Below are 19,945 nucleotides of genomic sequence, written 5' to 3'. Positions count from 1 at the left end.
TGATTGGTTTAAAGAACATTCTTGACAATGCGAGTGAATGATTTGGCCACCCAGATCGCCCAACATGAATCCCTTCGAATACTTATGAGAAGTAATGGAGAAGTCAGTTCGTGCACGAAACCCTGCACCGGCAACCCTTTCGCAATTATGAACGGCTATGGAGGCAGCATGACCCAATATTTCTGCAGGGGACTTCCAATGACTTCTCGAGTACATGCCACATTGAGGTGCTGCTCTAAGCCGGGAAAAAGGAGGACCAACACGATATTAAGAAGTATCACTTGACTTTTGTCACCTCATTGTATGTATATAGAAAATCACAGTGGTCCCATCGCACTTCCCACGGGAAGACAACCCTTCTCTCTGAGGACAACATACTAGGTTATATCACTTCAGAAGTCTTCGAGCCACTCACATTTCTGTGAACCTTTTCCATTTGCTCGTACCTTCGTTAATAGCCTAAAATGGGGCACCGTGTCAAATGTTCTCTGGAAATCTATAAATATGAACTCTGCTTGTTGCCGCTCATTCATAGTTCGTAATATATCGTGTGAGAGAAAGGTAAGTTGAGTTTCGCATGGGCGATGCCTTATAAAGCCATGCTGATTCGTGGAGTGAAGCTTTTCAGTCTCAAGAAAATTTATTATAATCGAATTGTGAATATTTTCAAGGATTCTGCAATAAACCGATGATAAGGATATTGATCTGTAATTTTGTGGGTCCATTCTTTTACCCTTCTGTACAGGGGTCACCTGCGATTATTTCCAGTCGCTTGGGACTTTGAGCTGTAAATTGTGGTTAAGTAAGGGGTAATGTTGTAGAGTATTTTTTGTAAAACCGAATTGGTATGCCATCCGGATCTGGCGACTTATTTGTTTTCAACTCTTAATTGATTATTTACGCCAGGGATGTGTTTATTATTATGTCGTCCATACGGGAGTGTTCGATGATGAACCGACGGCATGTTTATACGATTCTCCTGCAATAACAAATCCTCAAGTGCGTGATTTAAAACTTCGGCTTTGGTTTGGCTTACTTCAATTGCCACACCAGACAGGTTAACGAGTGAAATGAAATGAAATGTCGTCTGGCTTGGGCCTCCCGTCGGGTAGACCGTTCGCCTGGTGCAGGTCTTTCGAGTTGACGCCACTTCGGCGACCTGCGCGTCGATGGGGATGAAATGATGATGATTAGGACAACACAACGTACAGTCCCTGAGCGGAGAAAATCTCCGACCCAGCCGGGAGTCGAACCCGGGCTCTTAGGATTGACAGTCTGTCACGCTGACCACTCAGTTACCGGGGGCAGACAGGTTAACGAGTGAACTGCATTGAAGGCTTTGACCACTTAGAGATTTTTACATAGGAGACTATTGGCAATGATTTGCCAGGAAGTGCGCTGCGGATTAGTTTCTTAATATATCGGTTTATTTGCAGTGTAAGTAACGCAAAAATTGGAAATTAAAAGAAAGTGACTCGATCCCATGACTGTTGGATTACTAGTCTGCACTCTTATCGCTGCACCAAGCACTGTCAGGAAGATAGGCTAAAAGATAAGTGGTTCAAGCTTCGGCCGACGCACGCAATAAATGCCACTTCTATAGTTGCTTACCAAAACTGGTAGAAACATAACCCTTATAGTATCGTTCTTTCTGTGCGAGGTAACGTCTGCCTGACTGCTGAAAGTCCTTATTTCTTAGGATCGAATGGACGTATCAAGTTGTAATTTATGTCACATACTAATTTCTACACTATTTTGGGGATGTACAAAATTCGGGCTTCTAAGTCAATGCAATAAAACGTACGGCTATGTATTTCACATGTTTTGATACTCTTAAACTCACTTATTAAAACCTACAGCGTACTTCCCCCTGACCTAGAACAATGATACTTGGCAAGAATCAAGATTTCACAATAAAGGTAAAGGAGGAATAAAACAGAAAATTGTTAATTTGCAAATATTTCTAAAGGCTTGGCAATGTGGAGCTTCCTCTTCTGTCACTATGGCCAAGCCCGGAATATACATCTAAGCGAAATCGGTGGCGGAGAGCCGGCACGTCTCCCCCGTAAGCGAGGAAAGTACGCTGACAGAAGAGACTGCCCACGCAGCACTGTCAGAGTGCCAGGTGGGGCACGCCACACACCCTAGCCGGATGCGACAGCAGTCGTTGCTAGGTTACAACGTGCAAAGATATAACAGAAGGAAGACATCTGCATGTATCCGGTTCACGTGCCAGTGAAAGGCTAAAACTGTTACACAGAAAGAAAATTATTTACCCCCACAACTGTAGCAAGTAACTTCGGCATAACGATAAAAACGGAGGTGATACGAGGGGCGTTTGAAAAGTCCGTGCAGAAATAAAAACTACTTACGTGTTAGCACTCCGTCTTCAGGCCACGAGTGGCCTACCGGGACCATCCGACCGCCGTGTCATACTCCTTGGAGGATGCGGATAGGAGGGCGAGAGGTCAGCACACCGCTCTCCCGGTCGCTATGATGGTATTCTTGACCGAAGCAGCTACTATTCGGTCGCGTAGCTCCTCAATTGGCATCACGAAGCTGAGTGCACCCCGAAAAATGGCAACAGCGCATGGCCGCCTGGATGGTCACCCATCCAAGTACCGACCACGCCAGACAGCGCTTAACTTCGGTGAGCTTACGAGAACCGGTGTATCCACTGCGGCAAGACCGTTGCCTCACTTACGTGTTTGGGATAAACCTTTTTTTATTTTTCGACATAGTCTCTTTTTAGGCTTATACACTTCGTCCAAAGCCGTTCTAATTTGTTGATCCGTTCCGAATAGTAGGAATTCTCCAAGTCTGCAAAATAGCTATTAGTTGCTGCAATCACCTCCTGGTTTGAATAAAATCTCTGTCCCGCCAGCCATTTCTTCAAATTGGGGAGCAAATAGTAGTCCGAGTGAGCCAAGTCTGGAGAAAAGGGGGGATGTGAAACGAGGTGGAATCCTATTTTCATTAATTTTGCGACCACGACTGCTGAGGTGTGTTCTGGTGCATTGTCGTGATGGAAAAGGACATTTTGCGGTCCAATCGCCTGCATTTTTCTTGCAGCTCGGTTTTCAAACGGTCCTATAACGATGAATAATATCTCCTGTAATAGTTTTACCCTTTTTCATATAGTCAATGAGGATTATCCCCTGCGAATCCCAAAAATCAGTCACCATAGCCTTTCCGGCTGAAGGGATGGTCTTTGCCGTTTTTGGTGCAGATTAACCCTTGGTAACACATTGTTTAGAGTGTTGTTTGGTCTCAGGATGGTAGTAATGTATCCATGTTTCATCCACAGTGACGAAACGACGCTTAGAGTCCTGCGGATCCTTCATTAACAGCTGCAAACCATCCTAGCAACACTTAACACGATTCCTTTTTTGGCCAAGCATGAGCAATCGCGGAACCCATCTTACGGATAGCTTTCTCATATCCAAATGTTTATGCTGCCCACAGCACTAGCAATCTCACGCACCTTAACTCTTCTGTCATCCATCAACATATCATCGATTTTATCAATGATTTCTGGAGTCGTAACCTCCACAGGCCATCCAGACGGTTCAACATCACTTGTGCCCAAATGGTTACTCCGAAAATTTTGAAACCACTTATTAACTGTTCTAATCGCAGGTGCAGAGTCACCGTAATGTTCGTCAAGCTTCTCTTTAGTCCCCTGAGGCGTTTTGCCTTTCATAAAGTAATGTTTAATGACCACACGAAATTCTTCTTCGTCAATTTTTTGACAATCTCTCGACTTCCTACATTCACACGAATGCCAAACATAAAGAAATACACCAGTATGGCTGAAACTTGGTGTGAGTTCTATACAAAGATGCTACTAACTAAAAATGATCTTGATACGCCCTGGTGGTGCCATCTCGTGGACTTTGCACAGACCTTATAACACTACCCTCTGCTACTGCTATACCATAACCCTAAAGTAGGAGGCAGGTCGTGAAATAAAACTATGTAGTTAAAGCAATGATGGTATAAAGCAACAAAGGAATGTTAACCTCTGAGAGGAATGTTGTTATGTTGACCGTGTTGTACCTAACGGGGGTGGCTTATCGGAAATGAGAGTCAGAATTACGTAAAAATTTGAACAGTATAAACAATGTTTTACCTATCTACACTGTTCAAAGAACAAGGAAAACGGTCGCCAGCCTCATTAGGCAAGAGGATGATTGACATTCTTTTTCAAGAAATTAAATATGAGTAACCTTAACGGACAAACACAACCTTATTTTGCCACACGCGAGTGCAACCAACTCTGACACCTGCATATGTTCACGGTTAAGATTGGAGGCTAACAGAGCAGAACAAACTATTTGCGTAAATATAACAGATCACGAAACACTCTATTACTTTCAGGGCTTATTCAAACTAAATGGTTTTTATAACATTACTATTAATATTCACTGCAAAATCATAAATTGGAAATAGGTTAAGTATTATTTTTCAAACACTTTCCTAATTGACATAGAATTATAAATGTTGTTCACTGCAAAATTATGAGCTGGTAACAGGTTAAGTCTCTCTCAATTAAATACTTTACTATTTAAAATGAAAGTTAATTGTAATTCACTGACAGGTTACTTCTCACTGTCTTTTGAATAATGAAATTATTGTTTTCATAAATAGTGGTAAAGGATAACCTGTGGATCTTATTACACTGTTAATATGCACTTTCAATACCCGAAAGAAACAAGTGCTTAGCAAGCAAATATAAGTTTCCACAACTGAAATTCACGACTTTTGCTGCAGTGATATACAATGTTGACAAATTTACGAGAAACTGACTCACCTTTTAAAATTTACTACAGGCAGCACTATGATCATTAACTAAGCAAAACTTTATAAGCCTCAGTTTCAAGAACTTTTAATTATTAAAAGAAACAGCAAATTGTCTTTATTACCAGAGTCTTCTAGTTTCAAGTAAATGATTAAATAGGTGACTTTGAAACTACACAAAACTTTAAATTAGACTGTTTCCATCCCTGGGAGGCTTTCACAAGACTACATTTACTACCCCCACAATTTCACTAAATCCACAGTAAATCTGAACACTTCCTTCTTACCAAGGATCAAACAACATTATTTAATGTTCTGAGGCTTTCATTTTTTCCACAAACTAGAACACTCGGTAATCATAGTTTAAATGGAGAGGAACCTGAGAGGTGTTGTGATAGGGAAAAAATCAAGGTAGGTACATGAATTCGATTATAAGTTACCTTATATTTGAGCACAATAACACATCCAATAAGCTGATCCTTCACCCTACATTATTATAGTAGTCCGTTACAGTGATTGCTCAATGTGGTGTCATCTGCATGTTGGTAGGTGGATTTGCAGGCAGAATTGCTGGACTCTGTCCCTTCTTGGTGGCGATGATGGATACCAATTCCAGAATCGTTCCAGCTATTTATCCATCCTTCCGAGACTTTGGAAAGTGGCAGAAAAAAGCCTCTCCAAGAACCAGCACAATATACAACTTTTACATGGCAATGCACAGTTTGGTAGTTCGTCCCCGACTGACTCTTGTTCCACCTTTCCTACCTAGGCCAACCACAACTTGCGCGGGCTACTAAGTTCCATCGCCGAGGGGAACCACACTATCCCTTACACACAAAATAACTAAGAATCCTAAGTGAATGTCATCAGTTTCCATAACAACAAACAAACATTTTAAATGAATCAGAACATTTGCACATATTGACATTTCTACAAAAAATTATTCACACAGAAATTAAAATTATATACAGTAAATTTTGTTCCATCCAAATGGGACAAAGAATTTAAATGACAGATATACTGCAGTGCATAGGATCATAACACGACATCAAAGTTTTAACAAAGAAAGGAGTATACAATTTTAGGTTATCGATTCAAACACATTTACAGATACCCAATGTTATAACATTAAACCAAAGCAAAAGGCAAAATAAATCCGTACAGCATTAGAGCTATGGTGTTACAAACTTTCAAACGCAACTCGTAGTGGATGGGCCGGTCACGCGCAGGCGGTAGGGCCGGAGCTGCGCGTAACGCACGTCACTCGCAGCGCTCGCCTCCCGCGACCACCGGCAGCGCTCAGCGCCCCTCATATTAACAGCTGCCAGCCAGCCAGTGGGTGCAGCGCGGCGGAGACGTCCGCACACACAAACGTTTAAATTAAAACAAACGGCGCATAATTAAAGCGGAGAAAAACAATATCAAAGGACAGGAGTGTCTGCTGCGCAACTAATTTATTGCGAAACCCTCCCCTCGTTTTCTTTTTTTTTCATTTCCGGGGGTGTTCCTCAGCAGCCCAATTTGCTTTTGTGACGTGCTACGTCCAGAACGTTACCAAAAAAAATGTTTATTTTGACAGACAGGGGCGGTGATATGGGGACACTACATTAGTTGTGAACACAGTTACGCAATTTCATTGGTACCATACAGAAGCCCATTTGGAGAAAAAAGAAAAAAGAATTCCACTTTCGATCCTCTACGTTCGTCGTTAAAACTAGGGAAAGCACGATACCAAATAGCAGCTGAAAATACGATAGCAACAGGGCCAGAATGGGTGTTCATTCATTTGCGTCAAGCAGCAAAAACACCTGTCGTGCAGTTCACGTAACTGCTGAGCCCAGTTTCGAAAGTGATCATTTAAGGTCCATGGTTCATGGAGGTTCTTGTTATCAAAAATGGTTCAAATGGCTCTGAGCACTATGGGACTCAACTGCAGAGGTCATAAGTCCCCTAGAACTTAGAACTACTTAAACCTAACTAACCGAAGGACAACACACACATCCATGCCCGAGGCAGGATTCGAACCTGCGACCGTAGCGGTCCCGCGGTTCCAGATTGTAGCGCCCAGAACCGCTCAGCCACTACGGCCGGCGCTTCATGTTATCATTACGCAATGAAAACCTCTACTGCTAATGCATATTTCCTTTGCGGAATCTAGTTGTTGGTATTTGATCTTGGGCCCGAAGAACTTTCTTCTTTCTAAACTTTATTCTCTTGCAGCGAGGTGTGACGTCATAAGCTGTTGATTAGATTCTGCACTACTTACTCTCCTAAACGCGAAAACTTTGAGGACGTTACTGACACAGACAACCGTAACACCCCCAACTATTTATTCACTGCGGCGCTAATATCATCATGCTGTGGTTCTAATGGCTCTGAGCACTATGGGACTTAACATCTGAGGTCATCAGTCCCCTAGAACATAGAACTACTTAAACCTAACTAACCTAAGGACATCACACACATCCATGTCCGAGGCAGGATACGAATCTGTGACCGTAGCAGTCGCACGATTCCGGACTGAAGCGCCTGGAACCGCAAGTAATGCAACACACCGTTTTTCCTCAGCCACTTTCGGCTGACAAAATGCGGAATTTGTTGTAAGAGATCGTGGAATACTCCCGTTTCATGAAGATACTATAGATGGATTCACTCTACGATCAAAATGGCGTCAGTAACAGAGGTCCGTTTCAAGCAGATAGCTGTCATTGAATCTAGTTTGGCAGAAAACCAAAGCATCGCAGATATTCATAGGCGCTTGCAGAGTGTCTACGAAGACGTGGCAGTGAGGAAAAAACACGGTGAGTCGTTGGGCTAGGGGTTGCCATCATTGCAACAGGGTCGCGCAAACCTGTCCGAACTCCCGCGTGCCGGTCATCCGTACACAGCTGTGACTCTTGCAGTGTTGGAACGTGCGGACACACTGATTCTAAGTCATCGACGGATTACAATTAAACACCTCGCTGCACAACTGGACGTGCCTGTTGGTAGGGCTGACACACCCGTCCGCCAGTTGGGGTACTCAGGAGTATGTGGCCGCCGGGGTTCTCGCTGCCTGAAGAAGACCACAAAGACCATCTCTGCGGAAATGCTTGCTAGTTATCAGACTGATCGTGACAAATTTTTCTCGAAGATCGTCACAGGTTATAATAAAATAAATGTCGTAGGGAATAATTTTTCTAGGGTGGTTCATCACTTAGGAAGAAAGTATGGTTTTGCACAAAATCGAGGAGTAATAGTAATATGTGGTGTTCACCTACGGGCGTCGAGCAGGAACCTCTTCAAGGCGCTAGACGTTTTAACTGTGTCGTCACAGTACATGTATTCCGAATGAAATTCGTCATAAATGATTCATCTCAATTTGAGAAGAGGAGTGACATACTTACCTACAGCACTCACAACACTAGAGGGAAAAATGACGTTTATTACCCACTATTGAAGCTGTCAGAGGCTCAGAGAGGAGATCAATACGCAACAATGACAATGTTGCATCATTTGACCACCAACAAAAAGTGTCTGATACGTAGCAAAACAAGTTTCAAATTTAACTTAAAATCATTTCTCCTTGGACAATTCCTTCTGTCACACTGACAAATCTCTATTTAAAAACTGATAGCCAGTAAAAGAAAGCTTGCATGTAAGTGTAGTTGCTTGAGTAGAAATAAAATGGTAATGTTCGCATTAATGTTAACACTAATAATGTGTACATATCCTGTAAACTGAGTCATTCCACATCATTTCGATAAAAGAATCGATAAAATGACCCATGGACCATCTAACTAACTATCTGACACACATTGACCAGTCCACGTTCGAAATCAGTGATGTTACCTGACCGACCATGTCTGCTGTTACTGCCTCTGTACTGACAGTACAGAACTCCCCTCCTCCTCTTATACTGGCGTCTGAGCCTCTCGTGACATGTGGTGGTCAGTTTCATATTACATATGGGTACCTGGGTAATTTTGGTCAGAAGGGTATGTTCTCAAGATTTATAGTTTCTCTTTTCTTTCTCGTCATTTACTTCGAACTTTTAATTTTTAGAAGAAGTCTATTTTCATTTTTAAGAACAGTGAAGACGCTGAGATAACATCTGCGTGATTTTCATTTTCTCAGGATCTTTTGTGCATTTATTTCCTTTCTCATTTTTAGAACACCTAGGGTTTTCCTAGAATACTATTGTTGTTTCGGAGGAAAAACTGTGGTGTTGGCACACAGTCTTTGAATACTTACAAAAACTTCCTGGGTCCCGGTTTCGACCCTAGCCACTGTTAGAATTTTGAATTAAAAACATCACTCATGAAAGTCAGTGGTTCAAAGATCGCATCCCGCTCGATCACACATGAGGACTTCAGCGAGGGAGAAGCTAAAGTAAGGTAAGAAGATAACGTGCGATGGCAGAAAAACGCGACACGTCACAAAGAAAAACTAAATTAATTACATTTAACATGTTTTCAACAGCATTTTCAAGAACTGTTTTCTCTATCTTAGCACATGGCATTTGACAAGCTGACATGATTGCTGTTAGTTAGAACACAAAAAAAAAAAAAAAAATCTGCACTAAATATTTTGTATTTAAAATTTGATCAATGCCAATTTGAAACTTAAAATAGCAAGTTACGCCGAGCTTCACCTCACTCAGCTGGTGGCTCCGTCTCAAAATAAATTCAATAAAGCAGAACATGAGTTCAGGCACTACTACAACGGACAGAGAAACATTTCGGTTAACAAATATTCCAAAATGATCATCAAACATCAATAAGCAGACAGGCAGACAGACATAAATAGGCAGATTCGTGGGGCAGTCTTCCCTGGAGGGAAAGTGACGTTCCTGTCGAGGAACACTATTGAACGAATGTAGAGAACAGGCACATGAAGCTGACTGCAGAACGATCCTACTACCGCCAACGTACATTTCGGGTAAGGACCACGTAAAAACAATTCGGGAATGTGCGGAGGCATATAGATAGCCGTTTTCCCTCGCTGTATTTGCTTGTTTAAGGGGAAAGGAAGACACAAGTAATGGTACAACGTACTCGATGCCATGCATCACACCGTTGCTTTCGGAGTATATATGTAGACGTAGATGTAAATGTAGGTAGAATGCTAGCCAAGAAAGAATGTTTTAATGAACGTACCTTGATTTTAAGTCAGGCCGGTTACATAAAAGATTTTATGGATAAAAATTAAACAACAACGCCCACGTGACTTAAACTAAAATACTAGATCGTAAAACTGAACTTAAATAAATAGAGTACGTATGATATTCGTGCTTTACCAACAGCGCTCAAAACCGATGGACAGGAAGTAGACAACCCGCCCTGAATAATTATGGCACAAGATGTTTTAGCAATGTGGGTTAGCCAAGTCGAAACCAGGAAAATCTTTATATGAAATGGGGTTTAACTCAAATCTAAAACAGTAAAATAGATATGGTTTAAAGAACCTTATGAATAACTGATCCTACAGTCTATACGCTGAGGTGCTAACGCGGTATGTTCAACAGGCTCACTAAACTCTCACTCGTCCGTGATTTCTCAAGACACTAACAGCAGGCAAAGCTCCAAGGTAGTCTTCCACCAAATCCGAAAAATGGCTCTCAGCACTATGCGAATAACTCCTGAGGTCATCAGTCCCCTAGAACTTAGAACTACTTAAACCTAACTAACCTAAGGACATCACACACATCCATGCCCGAGGCAGGATTCAAACCTGCGACCGTAGCGGTCGCTCGGCTCCAGACTGTAGCGCCTAGAACCGCACGGCCACAACGGCCGGCACCAAATCCGAGCCACGTACTTTTCGGGCGTGTGAGGTGGTAGAATAGAGACTCACAGACCCTCTGAAGGAGGTATTCGACTTCGGCAAATGGTCACTGCGTCCACGCGCTACGTGGTTGAGGGCACTTGTCCTGGAAGGTCCATCTTGTAGTTATCAGTAGTAAACGACTCAGCGTATGCACAACATCTTTTAGTGGGACGCGAGAGAGGCGGCTGCGTATCTGCTCGTACATGGGCAAACAGATTATACCGCATTTACGAGTTCATATCGAAGCACCTTACAGGCCAAATAGCTGTTATCTGCCAGGAAGTTTCAATAATGGTATAATTTCCATTGCCTCTAAACAAAAACTGAAGACGGCTAATACACTGACAGAAAAAATCGGGAAATCAAGAATGAGTTGTGCGACATAAACGAAAGTTAACAGGCATGTTTCTACATCTGAAGGACGATGTCTATTCATATTTCGCGCCAGTCGCATAAATATGGTGCTAGTAGGGCCACCATAAGGATGCAAATAAGGTTGGCTTTACGTACACGCTTCAATGGTCATGAGCGTTTGTTATCTTTGAGACTGGACGTGGAGAGCTGATGTTAGCCAAGAATTCCTTTAAGGCGACAAAGACGTCATTATCAACAACTAACTGACTTTGAGCGAGGTCGTGCAATAGCGCTACGAAAAGATGAATATTCCTTCTACGACACTGCAGAAATACATTGCAAGAATTTAGCCTCGAGAATATACGATTCCAAGAAGACAGGGCTCTGGACGCCAAGGTGGCACTACTAAGAGGGACCACCCTCATGTTCGGCGTGAGGCTCTGGTCCATAGTACTGCATCTGCAGCAACAATCTGAGCAGCAGTAAGGATGACAGTGACACAAAAAACTGTTACAAATCGGTTATTTTGAGGACAGCTCCTAATCAGACGCCCGTAGCGTGCGTTCCACTGATGACCCCAAACCACCGCCATCTGCAACATCAGTTGTTTCAAGTGAGATCTCATTGGAGGGCAGGGTGGAGGCCTGTTGTGTTTCTGGATAAAAGCTGCTTCTGCTTCGGTGTCAGTGATGATGCCGGTGTTGATTAAAGGAGGCCAACTTAGGGTCTGGAACCAACCTGGCTATGTGCTAGACACACTGGACTTACACCTGGAACTATGGTCAGGTTACGATTTCGTGTAACAGCACGAACACTCTAGTGGCTATCCAACGCACCTTGACTGGAAATTTGTACGTCAGTCTTGTGATTCGACCTGTTATGCTGCCACTGATGATCAGCATTCCAGGCGGACTTTTCGAACAGGACAACACTCGCTCACTTACTGCTGTTGGAACCGGACATGCTCTACAGAGTGTCGACATGTTACCTTGGCCTACTCGATCATCGGGTCTGTCACCAATCGAGCGCAGATGGGATATCGTCGGCCCACAACTGCAGTGCCACCCACATCAGCATGAATCGTCCATACATTGACTGACCAGGTGCAACATGTATGAAACTCCAACTAACAAACGCACATCCGGCTCCTGTAAAACACAGTGCTGTACGATTGGAAGCTTGCATTCAACATGCTGGCGATGAGGCTGGTTATTAATGTGCGAGCATTTCACATTATCATTGGCTTACCTTGAGCTTGAAAGAATCTGTGACAGATGAAAGGTGCTAATTTGCTTTTGTTCTACAATTCTAGTATGGGAAACGACCACCGAGTTTCCATTACTACCGTGATGCGATATGCAAATGAACTATTTACTGGACTCGGCAGTCTATTATAAATTTTCCTAGTGCAATTCTTATGCACTTAATGACATCTCACTATGCTTTACTGGCCACCGTTGAAGAATAGGACTGGTTGAGATCGCTTGCCTCATAGAGAGTAATGATGCACGTAAATTTTTAACATCAAGTTAACCACAAAAAAATTTCGACTAGGTTTTAGAATAGGATTTGTGTGTCAATATATGTAGTCTGAAATATCGGGTAAGATAATCTCATGTTTTCTATTTGGAATTTACAAACACTCATAAATCGCATTAACGAGGTGATGCCTCTTCAAAGTGGACAGACTAACATCTTAATGAAGAGTAAGGAGTACATTAATACAGTATTCTATTAACAATAATCTGTGATCTTCCAATGATAATCATTTAAATATGTTAGCTCACATATGTTTTCCGGAAGTTTCAGTATTGTACATTACTTAGTTTTTGGTGTTATAATTTTTTTTCTGTCAGTGTAGAATAACGTTGCGTGTTTCACCCCAGATCCCTGATGATGTTTCGATGATAAAACACCGAACCGTTCTTTTGCATATTGCATGGCCTCGTGTGGAGAGGCCGGTTTGCCGCCATCACACCACGGTGCAGACCGGCCGGCCGTGGGCCACAGATCAGCTGTCAGGTGGGCGGCAGAGGGTGCTCTGGCCACTTGTAAAGCGCTCTGGTCCGCGCTGCGCCGGAAACACTCGGCGATACGCTGCAGGCTAGCAGGCCAGCCGCGATCATCCGTCGGTTTACGAGCGACGGGCCGCAGATACAAAGGGCCGCCCGGTACACGTGTAGCGCTAAAAAGAGCAGAGGAGGTCTGGCGGCTGTCCACGGCACACGTGTAGCGAGCGCCGGCGCAACGGCACAATTGCCGCGCTGGACTCGTAAACACTGGCTCGCACGTAATAAAGTGGCACTGTTTGTCAGGACCCCCGCAGCGCCATGGACAGTCATGCTGAACCGACGTCCGCTCAGCCGTTCGTCTCTTCTCTCTCTCTTCTCTCTCTCTCTCTCTCTCTCCCGCTCTTTCTGTCTGTGCCGGCCTTTTAGCGTCGACCGCTGGAGCATTTTAACTACCTTTTTGCTGCGTCTAAATGAGACATTTAGAGCTGCTGCCATGATAGCAGCCGACAAATGATGCCCAACTGTTCTATGCAAGTGCACACACACTCACACACACACATACACACACACAAACACACACACACACTCATGCAAATCCGCCATGAGGCACTAGCAACAACGCGTTTCCTCCGCTTTTAATCATCTGTCTTCTGACCGGAATGATTCTACCTGCCACGAATTCTTTCTTGTGCCAACCTTTCCATCTCAGAGGAGCATACAAAACGTCTCTGTGGTGTTCAGGTATGTGAGTACCTCTAATGAACTTGTATCTCTGACTGTGTCTAAGACACAGAACCACCCCCTCAGTGACACTACGTAAGGGAGTACCTCAAATGAACTTGTGCCTCTGACTATGTCTAAGACACAGAACCACCCCCTCAGTGACACTACATATGGGAGTACCTCTAATGAACTTGTATCTCTGTGTCTAACACACAGAACCACCCCCTCAGTGACACTACGTAAGGGAGTACCTCAAATGAACTTGTGCCTCTGACTATGTCTAAGACACAGAACCACCCCCTCAGTGACACTACATATGGGAGTACCTCTAATGAACTTGTGCCTCTGACTATGTCTAAGACACAGAACCACCCCCTCAGTGACACTACATATGGGAGTACCTCTAATGAACTTGTATCTCTGTGTCTAACACACAGAACCACCCCCTCAGTGACACTACGTAAGGGAGTACCTCAAATGAACTTGTGCCTCTGACTATGTCTAAGACACAGAACCACCCCCTCAGTGACACTACATATGGGAGTACCTCTAATGAACTTGTATCTCTGACTGTGTCTAAGACACAGAAGCACCCCCTCAGTGACACTACGTAAGGGAGTACCTCTAATGAACTTGTGCCTCTGACTATGTCTAAGACACAGAACCACCCCCTCAGTGACACTACGCATGGGAGTACCTCTAAGGAAATTGTGGCTCTATGTCTAAGACAGAGAACCACCCCCCACCATTGACACTACGCATGGGGGTACCACTAATGAACTTGTGGCTCTATGTCCAAGACACAGAACCTCCCCCTCAGTGACACAACGAATGGGAGTTTTAAATGGGAATGACAAGAAATGAGACCTTGCGTTGTAAAACTAAAGACGACGAACTGCGTTTTTATTCCAAAAATTCTTCTGTTACAATTGGGTGACAGAAACCATCCCATCCTTCCTAATATCATGTCGGACATACTTGCTCGGTGTAGTGCAGCCACTTGACGGGGCATGACTCAAAAAGTCGTTGGAAATCCCCTGCAGAAATGGAGTCATGCTGCCTCTATAGCCGTCCATAACTGCAAATATGTTGGCGGTATAGGGTTTTGTTCACGAACTGACCTTTGGTTATGTCCCATAAGTTTTCGATTCTTTTGATTTCGAGTGATCTTGGTGGCCAAATCATTGTCTCTAACTGTCCAAACCCTTTTTCAAAACCAACAGTGAATAGTTGTGGCCTGGTGACAGGCTCTTTGTTATCCATAAAAATTCCACCGCTGTTTGGGAACGTGGCGCCGGCCGGTGTGGCCGTGCGGTTAAAGGCGCTTCAGTCTGGAACCGCGTGACCGCTACGGTCGCAGGTTCGAATCCTGCCTCGGGCATGGATGTGTGTGATGTCCTTAGGTTAGTTAGGTTTAATTAGTTCTAAGTTCTAGGCGACTGATGACCTCAGAAGTTGAGTAGTATAGTGCTCAGAGCCATTTGAACCATTTTTTGGGAACGTGGCAACTATGAATATCTACATAGGTATCTAAGTAGCCGAACATAAACATCTCAAGTAAGTGATCAGTTCAGCGGGACCAGAGGACCCAATCCATTCCATGTAAACACAGCCCAAACCATTATGGAGCCACCACCAGCTTGCACAGTGCCTTGTTAACGACTTGTATCCATGACTTTCTGGGGTCTGCGCTACACCCGAACCCTACCACCAGCTCTTACGAACTGAAATCGAGACCAGGACAAGGTGTTTCAACCGACATGGTTACGAGCCCAGGAGAGGCACTGCAGGCAATGCCGTGCAGTCAGCAAAGGCACTCGCGTCAGCCGTTTGCTGCCGTAGCCCAATAACGCCAAATTTCGACGCAACGTCCCAACAGATATGTTCGTCGCATGTCTGATATTGATTTCTGCGGTTGTATTACACTCTGTTGTTTGTCTGTGAGCACTAACAAACCTACGCGAACGCCGCCCCTCTCGGTTGTTTAGTGTGGGCCATCGGCCACTGCGTTCTCCCTGGTGAGAGGTAAGGCCTGAGATTTGGTATTCTCGGCACACTCTTGACACTGTGGATCGCGGAATACTGGATTCCCTATCGATTTGTTCAAAAATGTTCAAATGTATGTGAAATCTTATAGGAGTTAACGGCTAAGGTCATCAGTCCCTAAGCTTACACACTACTTAACCCAAATTATCCTAAGGACAAACACACACACCCATGCCCGAGGGAGGACTCGAACCGCCGCCGGGAAAAGCCGTACAGTCCATGACTGCAGCACCTCAGACCGCTCGGCTAATCCCGCGCAGCCCTAACGATTTCCAAAATGGAATGTTCCTTTCCGCGTTCAGAGTCTGTTATTGCCCGTCGTGCGACCATAATCACGTTGGAAACCTTTTCACGTGAATCACCTGAGTAAAAGTGACTGGTTCGCCAATACACTGCACGTTTACACCTTGTGTTCGGGATACTAGAGCCATCTGTATATATGCGTATCGCATCTCATGACTATACAGTCACCTGACTGTACACTTCTATTGCTGCACCTGATAAAATTTCCACTTCAGTTTCCGCTTCGAGGACAGTCCCAAATATATCTAAATTCACAACAAATTCCGCAATACCTGCCATGGGAACGTGGCGTTCTAGCATCTCAGTGGTTAATGCGAAACAGCGGGATCGATTCCAGTGCCTTCATTGGAGCGACAGTTACATCTTTTCGGTAACTGGACAAATAAAGTCCGCGAGCAGAGATACCGAGTTTTGAAGGGGAGTAAAGAGTGTTTTCTGTCGGGAGACTCGTGTAGACAACGCAATGCGCGCTACTATCAGGACCGCCGCTATTTTCATAAGCAGATTTCGGGGAAAGGTCAAGTTTTCAGAGTTTGATTTAGCGGTTTACGGGACTTAGATAAATTTCTCGTGAAGATGGGAAGATGATTGCATCCCTTGCCGACAACCTCAACAGCACTGGAGCTTCCAGAAGCACAACGTACGGTGGCATCACTCAGATTCACTGCAGACCAGGAAGTCCACAATGCAACGCGAGCGATCGACGATAGGAATTTCATGTGTTTGAAGAGAGGAGATTTCATTTCTGTGCATTAGCATCCGCTAATACCTACTGTAAATGCACGTTGCGCAACTATCGCGTATTTCTTCCTTTTCTTTTCATATTACCTTTGGCGAAAACTTCAATTAAGCACCACTCGTGTGGAATGCTGAATAATTTCTTAGTGTTCTCAGTGATATGATTATTTCCTCCATCGTATTTTCATAGTGATGTTGTCCACTCAATTCACGTTCTTGGGTAGAAACCGCGGTTGAAACCGCGGTTGGAATACTTATAATATGCTAGCTCTCACATCAAACGAACATTAATTCAGCCAGCAGTGACCACGATACGCAGGTGGCGACCACAGTATTTCTGAATATTTTGATCTTTGGTTTATGTGTTGTTCATAAACTAATAAATGTATGCTATTACGTAGCAGATCAAACTGGATGATACAAGTGCATATCCCACGGTTATTATTAAAATAGGAACGCTCTAGAACCACAAACAGCCAAGTGACGCCTCCTAATGAAATCAGGACTTAGATTAATGTTCCTTGCAAGCTTTACAATCATAATGATAATCACCCTTGGTGTTTCACGGGGATATTCTGCCACTTCCTGATCTGGAACGGTAGTAGTGGCTACTGAATCTATTTATCTCTCCACGGAGGTTGGCTGCAAGTTGCTGATAATATTTTAGATTAGGCTCGACGTCTGGTACCCTTGTGCGTTACAGATCTAGAAACACTAATATAAGAAGCTGCTCAAAACAGGCCAGAATCTTGGCAAACATTTGTAACATGAGATCAGACAATGATGAACATAATTATATTACTCAATGTCACCAACGCCTCTGCAGCCCGGAACACTCCGACCGGCGCTCCAACCAACACTGTCCTTCACTTTTGTCTGTATACACCAGAAGTTCCCACCAGAACACGCAGCGCCTACAAGTGTAAAAGTCTACAATAAGGAACGTCGCAGTGTTGTACCTCAAATCTCCCTACTGCGTTCGTCAAAGACACTGATGCTTTCACAAATCGAACAGTACAAAAACGTAATTGCAGACTGTCGGATAATTAGAATATCCACAAGAAAATCAGTTTCTGAAACTTGTGATTTGGGTAGATAACTTTCAATCTTTTCGTTAAAGTCCCCATCTAACTGTGCTCAATTTTCACTCATGGACAACCTCAACAAGAAATGCAGTACTGCTACAGCACGTGAGGTGCTACAATGTACTATATACGCGTACTTGTAACAGAAGCAAATGAACGCAATACTACACTCGTTTCTGTAACGAATTGCAAATCTTCCAGTCACTCCAGCACTATTTCGTAAATCCGATAAGAGGGCTCGAAGTGCTGCTCGCCTCTGTAACGATTTACGAACCCTTCAAATGCTTCTGGATCATCTAGTGAATCTTCTTTGGACTGTTTAATTCGCTGTTCGTCTCTGTAACGAGTTAGAAATCTTTCAAACACTTCAGGTCATTTCGTGAATATTTACAGGATTGTTTAATTCACCGCTCGTCTCTGCAAAAGTTACGAATCTTTGTCACTGAGGTAACATCTTGTGCATCTTGACAGGATTGTTTAATTAGCCGCTCGTCTGTGCAACAAGTTATGAATCTTTCAAGCGCTTTAGCAACATCTCGTGAATCTTGATTAAACTGTTTGATTAGCTGCTCGCCTCAGCTATGAGTTATGGATTTTTCAGTCGCTCCAGGATCATTTCGTGAATCTTCACATGACTGTTTAAATCACCACTCGTCTCTGCAACAAGTTACGGCTCTTTCAAACGCTTCAGCATCATTTAGTGAATCTTGATAAGACTGTTTACTTCGCCGCTCGTCCGTGCAACATGTTTCGAATCTTTCAGTAACTCAGGTATCATCTCGTGAATAGTGACAAGACTGTTTAATTCACTGATGACCTCTGCAAGAAGTTACGAATCTTTCCATCATTCCAGGATTATCTCGCAAATAGTGACAAGACCGTTTAATTCCCTGCTACAGTTGTTCAACCGTTTCACTGAGAACTATGTTACGCACCATATCTGCGATGACCCCAGACAGAAATATTCAGGTGATTGAGGTCAGATGATATTGGACGCCACTATACAGGCCGTGTTTGACCTATCCGTGTTAGACCACACTGCCGCAATAGACGCTGCATTACATAAGCTCCCAAATGGACGGATACCGTGATGCATTTCCACATTCCGCAGCCTTTGTTCACGGGTGCAATCAGACCAGTTGGACAATTACACAATCTGAAACTTACGCTTGTGACATATTCGTGCTAACTAGGGCAACATTTGTTACTGAAGTCAGTGATGACTACTAAAAAAAAACATTTGCAACTATTTCATCAATGTCTCCTTCGTTGAACTACATTTACTGCAACATTTTTGCTTCTACTATCGGATGGCTTCAACTACGTCACATTTCGCCATCACAGACCATATATAATAATATCTCGCATTAAAGCTGTGGAGCACAACTCAGAGAAGATAAATAGGGAGTACGATTGGAATTTTAATTGACGTAATAGAGGCAGAGAAAGACATGCAGAAAGACAGATTGTCATGAAGGGCCAACACCGTGGCCAGAGTGAAGAAAACTGAACAATCCCACACGTTTCCTGAAGTCAAAACAAAGGGGCATGGTAAATGATAGCGCTCAAGGAAATGACGAAATCTATAGCATCATAATAAATTCACATGTTCACGTAAAGCTAAACAAGTGAAAGTTCTGTCTATGCTGGCGTACAACTCAAATGCACAAAACCACTAACAGAGATAATACAGTGTCCGGTGGCACTAATGTGACAACCTGTCAAAAGCATGAATAAACACCTTCTACGATGTGGAGCCATGCAGACTCCAGTGCTGTGGCGAGCTGCACTAGGTTTCTCGGTTGAGGATCCATGGAACGTACAGACCGATATAGGTGGTCCCACAGATTCTCGACTAGATTTGAATCCGGGGAGTCTTGTGACCAGGGGAGTACGGCAAACTCATCCTGGTACTCTTCGAGCCACTCACGTTCTCTGCGAGCTCTGTCACACGTTGTACTGTTCTGCTGGTAGATGCCACTATGCGGAGGAAATGCAAAACGCATGTAGTGCTAAACATTGTCCCCAGTGGTAGATGCATTCTTGTGTTGATCCACTGTACCTTCCAGATTGACA

General features: G+C 43.7%; 1 pseudogene; it reads right to left on the bottom strand.

Annotated features, from left to right (window-relative positions):
• Window positions 1–2,578: 2,578 nt before the first annotated feature.
• LOC126196206 (5S ribosomal RNA) lies at window positions 2,579–2,696 on the bottom strand (annotated as a pseudogene).
• Between the last annotated feature and the right edge of the window lie 17,249 nt (window positions 2,697–19,945).

This window comes from Schistocerca nitens, chromosome 7 (assembly GCF_023898315.1).
Source record: "Schistocerca nitens isolate TAMUIC-IGC-003100 chromosome 7, iqSchNite1.1, whole genome shotgun sequence".
Lineage (NCBI taxonomy): Eukaryota > Metazoa > Arthropoda > Insecta > Orthoptera > Acrididae > Schistocerca > Schistocerca nitens.
This window is presented reverse-complemented; position numbering and strand designations above follow the sequence as displayed.